This window comes from Macaca fascicularis, chromosome 5, assembly GCF_037993035.2.
Source record: "Macaca fascicularis isolate 582-1 chromosome 5, T2T-MFA8v1.1".
In the NCBI taxonomy this organism is placed as follows: domain Eukaryota; kingdom Metazoa; phylum Chordata; class Mammalia; order Primates; family Cercopithecidae; genus Macaca; species Macaca fascicularis.
The window spans coordinates 150,170,625-150,187,190 of record NC_088379.1 but is presented as its reverse complement, the minus strand read 5'-3'; the positions used below and the strand labels follow the sequence as shown (position 1 = coordinate 150,187,190).

General features: G+C 39.6%; 1 long non-coding RNA gene across 10 annotated transcripts in view; it reads right to left on the bottom strand.

Annotated features, from left to right (window-relative positions):
• LOC123573636 (uncharacterized) overlaps positions 1-16,566 on the bottom strand; it is a 180,859-nt gene that overhangs the window by 91,076 nt on the left and 73,217 nt on the right. For 3 of the 10 annotated variants that reach the window (XR_010587025.1, XR_012435139.1, XR_010587028.1), the window contains one exon: positions 9,740-9,912. The exons of the other annotated variants lie outside the window; for them this stretch is intronic. This is a non-coding gene — a long non-coding RNA (uncharacterized lncRNA). The remainder of the gene's footprint in view (positions 1-9,739; positions 9,913-16,566) is intronic. 10 annotated transcript variants of the gene reach the window in all.

Below are 16,566 nucleotides of genomic sequence, written 5' to 3'. Positions count from 1 at the left end.
GAATTGCAAACTAAAATGATGAAATACTACTGTATGTCTATTAAAATGTCCAAAATCCAAAGCACTGAAACCCTAAATGCTGGGGAGGATGTGGAACAACAGTTACTCTTTCACTGCTGCTGGGAATGCGAATTGGTACAGTCACTTTGAAAGATAGTTTGGCCATTTCTTACAAAACTAAACATACTTTTACCTACAATCTAGCAATCACACTCCTTACTATTTACCCTTATGATCTGAAAACTTATGTCCACACAAACACTTACACACAGGTGTTTGCAGAAGCTTAATTCATATTTGTCAAAACTAAGAAGCAACCAAGATTTCCTTCAGTGGGTGAAATGGATAAACCAGCTGTGGTACATTGATAGAATGGAATATTATTGAGCACTAAAATGAAATGAATGATCAAGCTATGAAAAGACATGGAAGAACCTTAAATATATGTTATTAAGTAAAAGATGCTAATCTGAAATGGTGTATTCATCCATTTTCACACTGCTATAAAGATACTACCTGACACTGGGTAATTTATAAAGGAAAGAGGTTTAATTGACTCACAGTTCTGCATGGATGGGGAGGCTTCAGGAAACTTATAATCATGGTGGAAGGGGAAACAGGCATGTCTTACATGGCAGCAGGCAAGAGAGCAAGTGCAAGACAGAGCAGGGAAAACTGCCTTGTAAAACCATCAGATTTTGTGAGAACTCATTCACTATCGTGAGAACAGGAATGGAGGAAACTGCCCCCATGATCTAATCACCTCCCACCAGGTCCCTCCCTCAACACCTGGGATTACAATTTGAGATGAAATTTGGGTGGGGACACAAAGCCAAACAGTATCAAAAGGATACACACTGTATAATTCCAACTATAGGACATTCTGGAAGAGGCAAAGCCATGGAGATAGTAAAAAGATTAGTGTTTTCCAGGGATGTGGCAAATAGACAGAGTACAGAGGACTTTTAGGGTAGTGAAACTACTCTGTAAGATACTATAATGGTATAGGCATGTCATTATACATTTGTCAAAACCCACAAAATGTACAACACCAAGAGTGAACCCTAGGGTAAACTATGGGCTTTGGGTGATAACGATATGTCAATGCAGGTTCATCCATTGTAACAAATGTACTATTCTGGTGTGGGATGTTGATATCAGGAGAGATTATGCATGTGGCGGCAGGGAGTATATGGGAACTCTGTACTTTCTGCTCAGTTTCATGGTGAAACTAAGATTGCTCTAACAAAGTTTATTTTTAAAATTTAAAAAGACACATAGAGATATTAATGTAAGTAATTTTTATTCTCTCTTCAAACAAAATGCCAGTTTTCAGGAAAATAAAGAAGGTAGATCTCACTGGTGAATGCCTTTTGTTTATTTTCCTTTCTTTTCTTCCTACATGGGACTTAAACAAGATGCTGAAGGCAAACCAGCCATCATGTGAGTATGAGGCAAAGAGAGCTCAGCAGAGTTGAAAAATGGAAGGATCCTACATCCCTGTATTTATTTCCCAGGGCTTCCAGAACAAAACTCCAAAAATTGGGTGGCTTAAAACAACAGAGATCTGTTCTCTTACAGTTCTGGAGGCCAGAAGTCTGAAATCAAGGTGTTGGTTGGATCACGCATCCTCTGAAGTCTCTAGGTGAGGATCCTTCTTTGCCCCTTAGAAGGGAACCCCAGGTATTCCTGGGTTTGCTACCGTGTAACTTAAATCTCTTCTTCCATCTTCAGATGGCCATCTTCCTGAGTGCTCTATCTAAATTTTGACTTCTTATAAGGACACCAGTCACGTTGGATTAGAGCCCACCCTAATAACCTCATCTTAACTTGGTTACATCTGCAAAGACCCTATTTTCAAAAACATCAAATTCACAGGTACCAGGGCTTAGGACTTCAGCTTATCTTTTAGGATGGCACAATTCAACACAAAACAGTCCCTGATGGCATTCGGAAGTTGCTTTACCAGCTGGATTTTCTACCTTTGAACTTACGACAAGAGAAACACAAAACTCTCAATTTGTTTAAGCCTCTATATAGTCAGGGTTTTCTGTATTCACAACAGAATTTAATTCCTTACTGATATGAAACTTCTAGTGAGGGCTCTGGAAATTTAAAAATGATCTGCCATGTGGATCCTACCTACTTAGAGGATAGTTTGCAACTTTTTAAAGACAGAGACCATTATTCTCTTATTTGGGAGTGGGAGGAGGTTGGGCAGGGACTGCTGCTTAGCTAAGATTTTTCTAGTCATAATTTAAAGATCAACCCTGTTTTTAAAGTAAAGTTTGCCAGATACTGAAAAGGTCAGTGGACATGCATTCAGCAGCCAAATTTAGGCCCTAATCCTGCCCTGGACTCACACCCATCTCAGATATATCTTTGTTAGTCACCCCTACATACCTCAGTGAATGAGAATATAAATGTAACTTTTGTGCGTATATTACCAGAAGCACAGTTTACTTATCCAACACAATCATGTTCAATTTTATGATACCATCTCTCTGCCAAGTGTGGAGCTTGGAAATATATGTGCCAGAAAACATGTTAGGCAGCCAACACTGAAATTTGTCTTAATTTTGAGAGAGTTGCTAGGAGTTCTTAGACCATTTTCATGGCATGCATACCAGGAACATAAGCATGATTCATTCAACTTATTTCTGGGCTCCAGCAGTGAGGACAAGCAATTGCTTCCATCATCTCTGTTAGTCAGAGAGCCCTGAATTATTCACTTTACTTCTTGCAGGCTCAAGAAGGGCTGACATCAGAGTAACATCAGAGTCAATAGATATTTCCATCACTTCTTCTTAAGAAAGATGAAGATTAAATGATAAGTCAGGACTTTCCATTCCTACTTCCTTTCTTCAGAAAACATTTAATGAGTGCCTATCTCAATCCAGACTAATGGCAAGCACTGAAGACCAAACAAGTAAAAGACGATTCTTACCTTCTAGTGGCCTATAATTAAGATACAGAGAGAGCTGGGTGCAGTGGCTCACACCTGTAATTCCAGCACTTTAGGAGGCCAAGGCGAGCAGATCACTTGAGGTCAGGAGTTCGAGACCAACCTGGCCAACATGGTGAAGCCCCATCTCTACTAAAAATACAAAAAATCAGCCAGGCATGGTGGAGCACGCCTGTAATCTCAGCTACTTGGGAGGCTGAGGAAGGAAAATTACTTGAACCCAGGAGGTGGAGCTTGCAGTGAGTTGAAATTATACCGCTGCACTCCAGCCTGGGTGACACACCAAGACTCCGTCTCAAAAAAAAAAAAAAAAAGATACAGAGGTAGACAAATCAACAGACAATCCTAAGACACTTTAATAAGTGTCTAATAAGTGTTTAATAAGTAGGTTTAAGGACAGAGTATTAGGGAAGCACACAGACAGGGCAATTAACTCTTTTTGGGGTAGTCATGTAGAAAGACTTGGGGGTATGCTAGAAGATAGCCAAGTGAGAGGCCACGGCATATGCAAAGGCCCAGGAGTAAGAGAGTGTATGGCATATGTGTAGACCTGCATGGAGTTTGATATGGTGGGCTAGGAGGTAGGGAATGTCAGTGAAACCAGGTGATCCATATTTTGAAAGTGTTGGAAAGTCACAGAATGGTTGTGAGTCAAACAGTTCCATGATCAGGTTTGTGCTTTAGAAAAGATCTCTCTGGCAGCAGTATACAGAATGGATTAGACTAGAACATGCAGAAAACAATAGCAGTCAGCTGTGGTTACTCTGAGAGGGGACTAGGGAGAAGGGAGAAAAGAGATACATTTAAGGAGTAAAATTGATGGTACTTGATGAGTTATCAGATTTGGGGCATATGTTGGAATAGCTGGCACCCAAGGATGACACTAAAATGCATGATTTAGTTAACAAGTATATGTGTGTATGTGGGGAAGGTCTTATAGGTCAGAAATTAGGGAATATGATAAAAATGGTTTGTTCTCTAGTGTCAATATTAAAAGCCCACATTCGTATGGTTAATAAAGTCACAGAATTCTGATCCTAAACATATTTCTGATATAATAATATACTGAATTTTTTAAAATATGCAAAGCAAATTTTAAAAACTAGATATTGATGGAGATGAATAATGAAACAAAAATATGTGGGATATAAAAGTCATAATACATGAATCAATAGTTCTCCATTCTTTTCATCTCACATTTTCCTAGAGTCCCACCCCCTCCTACCACCTCAGTTCCAGTCAATGGTCCATAGAGCCCTGTTTTCTTTTTTGTAGGAAATAAATAAGCAATACTTCGGAGCCGAAAGGAGCTCTAGAGATAATGAAATATGAATTCTGTAAGTTGGAACTACTATATAACAACATTAAAATATTTTAAGATAATAAATATTCAGAATGCCATTATGCTGAAAGACAGTAGGTGTAATGCAAGGACGATATGTTTGGTAACTATTATAAGCAAGGAGATCTTGGACATGAAGTTTTGTGGATTAAATGAGGCAGTATGTGTAAATCACTAAGCACAATTCTCAATGATTGGTAACTATAACAACAGAGACTATCAGCCAAAATCCATTTTCTACTTTGCTCTGGGAACAAGAGAGCCCAACTCGACTGCATTTCCCAACTTTCTTTGCAGTGAGTTAGGTGTTGCCACGAGACAATATTCATCAAAGGAACAGGTGAAGAAATAGGAGTGTTGATTCCCAGTATGGACCCTAGGATATTGCACAAACTCCCCCACACTGTGTCCACTTTCTTTGAGCTGAACACAGTCATGACTGCAACCCAGCAGATGAGGACAATGCCCTAGGGAATGACAAGGGAGCAAGACAGAAGGAGCCTGGGTCTCTGGGTGGCCACATGGAGCAGAGTTGCCTTCCTCCCTGCCCTGGACTGGTACAGAGGAAAGCAAATACTTTGGCCCTTTAAGCCACTGTATTTTCAGGTGTCTCTTTTACAGAAGGATCACATTTGACCAAAATAATACAGCTTCTTTCTTCCTTCTGCTCTTCTCCAACACAATTATGCTATTTTTGCAGTATTATCTTTCATGGGCATAAATATTTTAAATAGCTGCAATCACAATATACATGTTATTTTGTACTCTTTTATTTTCATTTTCCATATCACAGCCATGTTCCAGGATTCAAAGTTATCTTCAGTTATTCATTTTAAAACAACAACAACAACAAAAAAAATGGAATTGCTCAGAGAAGACTGGTAGAATGAAAAAAGCTACGGTTTGTGTTTGAGATTCTCCCTTTATGTAATGCCTGTTACATCCACAGGAATATGTAGTGATTAAAGAAGGTTGGAGTTAGGGATTGTTTGTCAAGCAGAAAAATTTTAAAGTACCAATTTGTCAATAGCTGGCCCTTTCAAGTTGGATCACTAGAAAATCTGACTCCCTCTCGGTCAACAATTACTCTCTTCCTGAAACAGTCCAACTTCCTAAGTGGAAGTTGAGATCATCCTAAAAGTATCAAGAACTTTTCTTAAGAGCAGATACCTCATTGTGGTTCTTCCCTTTGTGGGAAGACAATATGTACTTTTGATTTTATGACACCTGAAGTATTTGTGATTTTGCTTCCTTGAGAAGCTTAGTGAAAAATTAGTTCAATTTAGCATCATTTCAAAATGGTGAAAGTTATTAAAATATTCTAGATAATATGGCAATTTAAAGGAGAAAATGAAGTGCCAGTGGGTCTGAGTCGGCTCTTGCAAAGAAGGAAGTCAACTAAGTAAACCATTTTCAAATCAATTTAAAGCCATTTATTAAGCAACAACAGTATGCAAAGCACTATCTCAGTTACCATCTTCCCTGTATGCGGGTCATAGCCATTGTCTTTTCAGTCTAATGGGGATGACAGACATATAATTAATAAAAATTCATGGTTGAATAAAATGAACTCTAAATACTTGTATAAGCAAAGCATATTTGATCCATCTTGGAGAGAGAAATTAATGTAATAAATTTTGAGAAATAGGGAAATAAGAGGAGGAGCAAAAGGGTCTAATTGCAGAGAATAAAATCAATATGTGTCTTCCCCCCACCATTCCCATTTCTTAACCTCTGAAAGTCATCTTCCTCTAGAATATTTGAGAAAGAGGATGTTTGTCCCTCAGTTTGTTCCTGAATCACCCTCTTTGCAGCTGTTTCTATGAGTCACTTGTTCCTCTCCATTGCCTTCAGCTCTGCCCTGATCCTCTGTCCTGGTGCCACCTGGATGATCTGGGATTCCTTTTCTCGTGCTGTGATAATGATCTCCATGGAAGGATACAGGATCATGCTTCTTTTTGTTGCTCTTCTCTTTAATTCCCCACAATACTACCAACATAGAACTTGTGCTTGTCTAATAGACTTAAAGGGTTGGTGAAAATTAGAGGGATTTGTCAGATAAGGAGAAAAAATTTAACATTGCATGACAAATATGACAAATCTCACAGCCCAAGTGGGGAAAAAACTGGAAGTCCTTTACCCGTGCCTTCCTGTGGAAATATTCCGGTTCCTAACATTGCCCCCTTAGCTTAAAAGCCCAGCCTTCTCTTGCCCCTTTTAAAAATGCTTAGTTCTTCAGTTCTCCAAATGTAAATCTTTATTCCTACTGTATATATCCCACCCACAGTAGGAGACTGCCTTCTTTAGTTTTGTTTTGCTTTTAATGAGGAGACTCATGGGACAGCCATGGTGGGCTTTGCACCACAAGTTCAATCTCTCTTTTGAAATCTCCGTGACAGTCCAACTTAAACCTAAGCATCCTCATTATTCTTGCAGTTTTCACTGTAACTGTTGGACTAAATACATCTCATATGCCTTTTCCAGTAGAAACAATACTTTCCAAACATAGTATACTCTGATCCATGTTAGAGAAGATAAACTGTTTTTAAATGTGAGGTTATCTGCCTAAATTTCCCTGCCTACTAGCACTTTACAAGATAATGCCAAGAAGTTTTGGTCTCTTTTTCCTACTTACAAACAAAACAATTTCCTACTTACAAACAAAACAATTTCTACCTGTGCTTCAGAAATAAAGTCTACCATAGTATCTTGCCAAAGGAACCATCTGCCCCAAGGACCAACGTTAGTCACGTAGAGATGAAGAAGCAGCTTTCTTCTTTGGGCCAGATTGAATTCATGGGTAATCTTCCTCTTCTCAGTGATCTCCATAAGGGTAAGGGAGACAGTGGGAAAATGCCAGTAGATGTACCATACCAACTTGTATGGCTCCCTGGCGCACAGTTCTTTTATGGTAATAGAATCTTACACTCTTTTTATGGTAATAGAATCTCCCCCACCGCCTTTACTCTTAGAAATGGACACATGACCAGCCAATCATGGTGCTTCATATTCTTATCCATAGCAATTCATCCAAGGGTTGGAAACATGGTTTAAATCTGGCCAGTAAGAGGCCTGCTCCAGGATTTTTTTTTTTTTTTAACCTAACATTGCATAAAGGAAGCTTGTTTTCCTCTAGGGATGAAGAAAGCCCAGGACTGGGAAAATCTTGTCTTCTAGCATAAAGAAAAAGCTTCTGGAGTGTGAGACCAGCCTGAGCAACACAGCAGAACCTCATCTCTACTAAAAATTTTTTAAAAATTAGTCAGGCCTGGTGGTGTGCACCTGTAGTCCTAGCTACTCAGGAGGCTGAGGTGGGAGGATTGCTTGAGCCCGGGAGATCAAGCTGCACTGAGCCATAATTGTGCCACTGCACTCCAGTCTGGGCAACATAACAAAACCCAGTCTCAAAAAAAAAAAAAAAAAAAGCTCCTCGTAGTAAAATAGAATACAACCAACATGCATAGGAAAACAGAAATAAGATTCAGAAGAGTGTGCTATTTAGAGTTTGAGTGCCTGGTTCCAGTCATGAAGGTCTTCAACATTCCTGTAGTTCCTGAGAACCATCCTTCAATTCTCTGAGCTATTCCAGTATTCTCTCAATTAAGCTCAAATTTTACTTAAATTGGATTGAGTTGAGTTTCTCTTCTTGCAAACAAAATGGTCCTGGGATTCTACTCTATCTAGATCAAATCACTTTCCCTGAGAATGGGAATGAAAATAGGAAGCTACTCCTCCTGTAAACATAAGCAAATCCTATATATGCAATCAGGAAGTTCTTTCTGGCTGATGGCATTGTTCTATATATAGCCAACTGTGACCCTTAGGAAAACAACTTCTAACATGCTAGCATGATATCACAGATCTTGTATATCATAGTCAACCAATTGTTAAATACGACTCTGTGGGAGGCCATGGCTGGTCCTGCTGGGCCCTGCCACTCCTAAGTATTGAACCAATTGCATATGTCACAGGCTTGCCTTCAGAAATAATTGCTATGCATCTATGCACGTGATGTCTAATAATCATCAAGTAACCTGTGGTCAAAGAAGCCAAATGGTGATATGGCATACCAAGAATTGTACTTGGAATATGATCTTTATCCAAGTGATAAAACTTAATAAAGGCTTTTTTTTTCCTTCCAACTTTATAAAAATTATGATAGAGCTTTAGGGTAGTGAGGTTGATGAGAAGTTTTATAAGCCTCTAACTGGGGCTTCTGTTGATCTGAGAGAACTAACCATGGCCATGCAGATTGCCATTGCTACCAACCCAAGTCTGTCTCCCATGAAGAACCGGGGAGACTCAAGAAACCACATTCAACAAACCCTCTAGCCTAATATTTCCTGATGTTTTCCTGCAAGTATTTTCTTTTGGTTTCTATAGTCACAATACACAGTAACTTCTAGAACACTTGTGTATCGATTCAGAACCTCTGACCCAGTCCTGTGAAGAACTTCTTCAGGACTGTAGAAATTAAGAAATATTGGGATATTCACAATCCAGAATATCCTAGAGAACCAGAGATAACTGGGTAACTTCTGGACATTCAGCCCAAGGCCCTAGTCATTACCCAAAGGTAAGAAATCTTTTTTTTTTTTTTTGAGACGGAGTCTCGCACTGTCGCCCAGGCTCAAGTGCAGTGGCACGATCTCAGCTCACAACAACCTCTGCCTCCTGGGTTCAAGTGATTCTCCTGCCTCAGCCTCCTGAGTAACTGGGACTACAGGCACACACCACCACGCCTGGCTAATTTTTGTGTTTTTTGGTAGAGACGGGGTTTCACCATGTTGCTCAGGCTGGTCTCGAACTCCTGACCTCATGATCCACCTGCCTCAGCCTCCCAAAGTGCTGGGATTACAGGTGTGAGCCACCACACCCAGCCAAGAAGTAAGAAATCTTTGTGTCTACATTTTATATCTTAACTACAATCATATGCTTCAAAAGCAACATGATAAATACGAGAGAACCCATTCAATTCCAAATATTCACTAACAGATAACCCAGATGTCAGAAGAGTATCCTTGCCTCTTAAGGTGGTTCGAACTCCCATTTCATATTTCCTTCAGTGAAAATCCAATGCCTGTCCCCAGAATATCTGGGAATTCCCAGGGTACTTTTACTCTCATTGTTATTTCTGGCTCTGAGTGCTGCTTCCACTGATGAGTTTAATTGACAGATTATCTTGCATGTGCCATCCCTTTTCTGTACCACATTAACCCAGACATGGAACTCAGTCTCTCAATTCCCACAGGACACAAGCTCACACACGCACAGCATCCACACAAGGCATTTGTGTATATAGCAGAATCCACTAAAGATTTGGGATGGTGAAGGTGGGTTTACATCACAGAAATGAAAAGATCCTAAAACTGAACATTGCATAATCTACATCTGAAAAGATTTTAAGGCATATCATCATATTTCTTCACCACTCTCTCTCCTCTCAGTTTTTCCCATCTCCATGTGTTTATTGTAGAGACGATTAGCTGTGACTGTTCTTTGTCCCCGGCTATCCCATGTCCTCAGGAGGCATCTTCCATGGCTCATAGTTTATGGAGTAGTTCACTGGCACAGATTCTGGTCCCAGCTGTTAAGAATGTCCCTCCTCCCTGCTAGAGTAGATGGAATGAATTTAATCCTGAAGCTGGAATATTCCAAAGCACACCAGCTTTTTCTAGCATAAGTTGCATGGGTTATTACATTGGAACAATAAAAGTTCTTTATGTATGTCACATCTCTTCTATCTGATGTACACTGTATTACTCAGTTCATTTGCTTCAGGTAACTCCAACCAAGCAATGATATACTATACAATGTTACTATACTCTTGAAAATTGGTCTGTGAGAACATTTAGGCTCTTCATAATGTATAATAAATTAACTGAATCCCAAATTAAATTTAAAAAGTTTGCAAGAACAGAAAGGAAGCTAGATTCCTTCCTCTAGCGGAACATGTGGGGTTTTCAAATTTAAATGACATCAGGAAACAGCTGGTCTCTGGATAGATGTGTTTGTCCTCTAAAGTGATGAATAACTTTGAAATGGAATATTTTTCCAATTCTGCATGATAATTATAGTCAAATAAATTCTTTATGTTTTATTTTGCTATTTTATTTCTCAGTGATATATGGAGCAAACATTGCTTCTCCTCGGGAGAAGGGGAGAAATGATATGGCCGAATGATCCATGGATCAAAATTCTTCCCTTTGATTCCAGAAATGCATTTGCATGAGTTTTCCCAGGGCATAGAGTTTTAGTGCTGTGGCCTAAGCGCCAGCTACAGGAGCATCAGGTGACGAGAGTTAGCCATCTTTCCTCCTCAGAAGCATAGAGGTGACGTCACCTCCACCAGTGTTGCCTGTCAGTGGCTGCTCAGTGCTCACCTGTGTCTAATCTCTACCCCTGCCCCAGAATATGCTTGGGCCAATTCATAGACTCAGTGTGAGTCTCACTGCATGTCAGCCCTAATGACAGCTGTGCAGTTCCCCAAACTCACGAGGGATGTCCCAGTGTTAGGGCTTTTGTACTGCTGCTTCTCTGCCTGCAGAGTTTACTCTCCACAAATCTCCATGGCAGCGTCACTCACTTCATCCACTCAGACACAGCGGCTTTCTTCCACCATTCTATCTAAAACAGGATCCTAGCCATCCTTTATCTTCTTTCCTGCTTCATCTTTCTCCATAGAACTTACTGCTACCTGATACTTTATTACAAACTTACTATCTGTCTCCCTACTAGGAGTCCCGAGGTCAAGGACTTTGTTTAGTTCACCACTGAATCCCCTGCACCTGGGACAGTGGCTCTCACATAGTGTATAGGATCAGTGAGTGACAGTAATAGCCCTGGAAGCAACTGTATAGGTAGGTAGGTGAGAGCACAGGCTTTGAAGAGGGCAGACCCAGGTTCAAGTTCTGACTCTTCTCTCTGTAAGCTATTGAACTTCACCAAGGCATTTAACCTGTCTCAGGGGATTACCGTACAGAGAGTAAATGAGGTAATATATGAGAGTCATTTGGCAGGATTAACATCATTGCTTTCTCATTGTTCCAGCCCTCTTATTTTATAGATAAGGAACCAGAGGTTGACTGAGGCAGAGGAACTTGGGCAGCATCTCTAACTTGAGGATACTATTTGCAGGGAAGGAAGCAAATCTCCCATTCTCTTATGATGGTATCCTTAACAGTTATCGAAACCCTTAAAAGTACACATTCACTTTGACCCAACAATTTTATTTCTGCAAATTTATCCTAAGCAAATAATCACCTATGTGTGCAAAGATTTAGCTATACAGACTTTTATCACAGCCTTGGTTATAATAGCAAGAAATTAGAGGCCAAGATGGAGCAGATTTGATAAATTATGGTACAGTCACATGATATCCATTATATGACCATTCAGAATAAAATATAGAAGAATAGTTAATAACATGAGAAAATGCTTACATAGACTCAAATAAAAAAGACTAACGTATGCCAACAGGTCTGCATGGTTAGCATTGTATTTTCTTTGTGCTTCTCTGAATTTCTTGTGTCTTCTTCAATAAATAGGTATTATTTTCATAACTGGCCTTTTAAATAAAAATTATAATAGCATGTTAGTGTCTTCACAATAAAGTATTAATATATTTTATGAAGAGAACAATCAGAGGAACCTAAACTTGAGGGAGTGTTCCTCATGCTGATGGAATGAAATTCTTATCTTCTTTTCTAAATGTCATGATTTTCAGGGAGCAATTCTCCTACAGGTTTTGACACACTGCAGATTCCAGAGTATCTGGGCTTCCTGACCATTAGGACCGATTCTGCTTGTGTCTGAACATCTACATTACTCTGTATTAGCACATTTAACTGATGACCTTAGCTAGGTTGCATTTTTTAAAACCAAATTGACTTACAGCATTACTCATTAGATTTAAGTACAAGGATGATTCATCATTTACAGTAAATCTATTAGAGAGATTACACTGCAAAATTCACCATTGTCCATGTGGCAGGCCTGCCTGGAAATTAAGAATGGGAAGGGAAATTGAAGGAGAGAGATTCCTATCCGTGATTTGAAATTTAAACTTAGATAGCTATGGCAAGCATCCGAGCCTCAGCCAAAGCGAACCAAGGCATCTGTCACATGTCTGAGATATTCCACTCTAATAATAGCCTAAAATCTCTTTTGGAATAGGTTGGTGCCTTGTTTCATAAGGAAAAGTCTTGCATGTTAAAATACTTTAAGGAGTATTTCCTTACCCCTTAAAAAGATATTTGCAATATAACTGGGCTGCACATGTGATACATGTAACAACAGTTGAATCTCTGCTGGTTAAATATAACCCCAAATCAATAGCATGTTCAGCTGGGCTCACCAGATGTTATTCCACTAATAGTGAGTGAGCTCATCCTTGCTGTGGAAGGTTATTCATTTGGGAGAGAATAATGAACGTGAGACAATCATTACATCACCTTTTCCTGTACATTTTTCTCCCCTGCAGCTAAGAAGGAAAACATGCTGCCGGGTTAGCTGTAAGCTAACTAATGTTCTTGCTTTCTTAGATCTACATAAAGTGAATCACAGGGTAACTCTAGTCCAAATTAATTTTTAATGTAGTATCTGATAGTTTATTAGGAGAGTTAGACTTTGGGACGGTCTCTGTCTCAGACCAGAGCAGCATGGCTTTTTGAGGTGTGATTATCAGTACAGTGCCTCCTAGAGGCACTATCCTCTCCTCACTCCTTTGTAGGGGTTATCTCATTGTCCACAGTTGACCATCTGGGAGGCAGAGATGGCTGTTTCTAGAAACATGAAGACTTCTGAATAATAGAGTAAACGTTTAAAATAATGCTCATGAGATCATATCTTTTTTTGTTTGAATGACTCATTTGGGCTACATACCAAACCACAAGTTCAAGTTCAGAATAAAATTAATTTATAGATAATATAGCAAAAGGGAGCAAAATATATACACACACATATACATATATAACACACACATATATACGTGTGTGTGTGTGTGTGTGTATATTTTATGAAAGACAAAAACAATCTTTCTGTGAGAAACTGGGTTTTTTAGAAAGCCCATATGTATCAGTTAAGAACCTTAACTCACTACTGAATTTTAATGCAGCCTTCCTCTAAACACAGTAACAACTCAGCAACTGGCAATCTTACTAAATGTCTTTAAAAGGCTTGAACTTTATGCCAAGGGCTTAAACTTTGTTTCTGTCATGTCTTATTCATTTTTATAGAACATGATCACAAAGGAAAGTGAAGCACTAATAATAACCACCCTGATGAGCCCGTCTTGGGCAGCAGCACCATCCCCTCACTTTCCCTTATACCTTCTTGAGCTACCTAAAAGTATACATTTTGACAACTAAGTGTCATCTCAGGAAGAAAATGTGGTGGCTGGGGAGACACTTGGCCAGTTATAAATCCTTCCATATTTTAAATTTTGATTCTGTTCTTTCCATATTGGTCCCTGCCCCATTTCTGCCCCTCCTGTGGCACTCTTTGCACATACACTGAAATGAAGATCGGGACACCTGGGAGCAGGCCCCACAACTCCATCACTTTCTTCACCGCCTTACAGACATCAGAGTCTTCGTTTGTAAAATTAGAATAAGAATATCACAGGTATGCAAAAACTGCATAGCACATACATGTTTAATAAATTTAAATCGTTTGGGACATGACAGTGTACCCAGGGGTGCATTTTGTGACTTCTATGGGCCCTAGACACTTTTGCCTTCATGGACCCCTTCCTCATAAAAATATATTAAAAATTGTCTTATGACTGTGTTGGTATAATGATAAACACACTAATATCATATATCGAAACTTTTTTCTTGGCTGGGCGTGGTGGCTCACAACTGTAATCCCAGCACTTTGGGAGGCCGAGGCGAACAGATCACGACGTCGGGAGTTCGAGAGCAGCCTGGCCAACATAGTGAAACCCCGTCTCTACTAAAAATACAAAAGTTAGCCGGGCATGGTGATACACACCTGTTTTCTCAGGTACTTGGGAGGCTGAGGCAGGAGAATTGCTTGAACCTGGAAGGCAGAGGTTGTGGTGAGCCAAGATCGCACCACTGCACTCCAGCCTGGGCAACAGAGTGAGACTCTCTCAAAACAAACAAACAAACAATAAAAACAACCTTTTTTCTTGACCTAAAGGCTCATTTATTTTTCTTCTGGTGTTAAAGAAATTAAAACACTTTTCTGGCCTCTCAGCACTGTGCCTGATAGTAAGTCAGCCCTGTCTGCACCACAGAATCCCCACTGCTGGATCATTCTTTGCTCTTTTTTCTCCATCTTGGATGGCTTTCATGAATGCTGTTCCTTTCCTTCTCTTCTCCTCCTTTCTTGCTGATTTTTTCAATGAGTATACATTATCTCTTCCACCTCTTTCCAATGTCTCTTGGGTTTTCCAACTCTGGTGAGTCAAAGCTCACTTATAAACAAGACATATAGTTCAAAGAATAAAAGGATCAAAAACTGTTCAAGGAGAGTAGAGGACTGATTCCAATTCAGTTCAGGCTGCTATCCTCTGTCATCCCTGGAGACCCTTCTAAGCTGATCAGAAACACCTCTAAGTAGAGAGGTTTATATGCAGAGGTTTCTGGAATGGTGTGCAACAAATTTTAAGAATAGTTCATATTAGGTAGTGGGCCTTGGGTGTATTTTCCCTTTCTTCTTGGAATTTCTGCATTTCTTACACTTTTAAAATGAGCATTATTTTTAATAGGAATGGTAGAAATACTGAAATCAATTTTAATAAGGATTGACGATTATACTTTGCTTCAGTAATTAAGAAGGGGGAATTAATATTTTGGGATACTTTAAGTTGAATATGTACGCGTGCGCGCGTACACACACACACACACACACACACACACACACACACGGTGGCTGTGACCTAGCCCACCATATGGTCCTCATTTTCTGTATCTATTTCTATTTATGTTAACTCAAGAATTTGACCACTGTAATACGGCTGACTAACCTTTTGCCCCCGCTTCCTTCTTGTATTAAACAGAGGGCTTATTTCTTGGGTGCTGTTTTCTTCAGTTTTCCTCACATAAGAGAAAGAATTCAAAGCTAAATTACATAGTAAAAAATTATATTTGTGTTAATATTTTCTTTTAAGGCATTCCCTTCTCTCTGAATTGTCGAAATCATTTTCCTTTTGTGGCATTTCATTTATTTAAGGTCATAGTCCTACCATCTCCTTTTCAATCAAGGAAGAAAGCAAAGAAGTCTGAAGAATCAGAATCAGGGAACAATCAAGCACCTACTGAGAGCCCACCCTGAGCCCTGCATTCTGCTGGCCACTGTGGGAAGTTAGAAGAGGTTCCTGTAGAGACCGGTAGGTCCACTGCCTCGGTGTTCATCCCGTCTCAGAATGGGGTGGGGACCGAGGAGAACTGGATAGCACCAGCAGCTGCTCCCCAGCTCCAGCCAACTGTTGCCATGTGAGAATGGAGGCTCAGTCTTGCCAGGTCAGCAAATTTTCCAAAAAAGTTAGGAATAATGATTTTTGCATGAAACCTCCCTATTTAATAAGTTGACAACGAGAATTAAAAAACAAACAAACAAACAAAACAGAAACAAAAAACACTGTGTGGGCCAACAAATGTATAGGCCAAAGTGAATATGTCTGCAGGCCTGATTTGGCCTGCCAGTTTGTACTGGCTGCTTTATATTATGAATTCTCTCAGAACTTAAAAATGCTTACCACTCAAAATGATTTGGTGACATTTATAATGATCTGTACACATTTTACGGAGAAAAACCTTGAATAAGATTGCTTGTATACAAATTATAAACTACAGAACTGGCAACTCTAGTCATTTAGCACTTCAGGGCAAAGTAACTTCTTGACAGAATTTTTCACTTTTGTTTTTCTTTTTAAGAGATGGAGTCTTGCTTTGCTGCCTAGGCTGGAGTGCAGTAGCATGATTGTAACTCACTGCTGCTTCCAACTCCTGGGCTCCCATCTTAGCCTCACGAATAGCATATGCCACCACACTTGGTTTATTTTTAACATTTTTTACATACTGTAAAGACAAAGTCTCACTTTTGGCCCTGTCTGGTCTTGAACTCCTGGGCTCAAGCAATCTTCCTGCCTCAGCCTCCCCAAGTCCTGGGATTACAGGCATGAGCCACTGCTCCAGGCCACAAAATTTTTACTTCTAAATAATTACTTTGATATCATGTAGATTCAGGCTAAATTATGTATGTATCAAGTCTTAACATATTTTTGAGGATG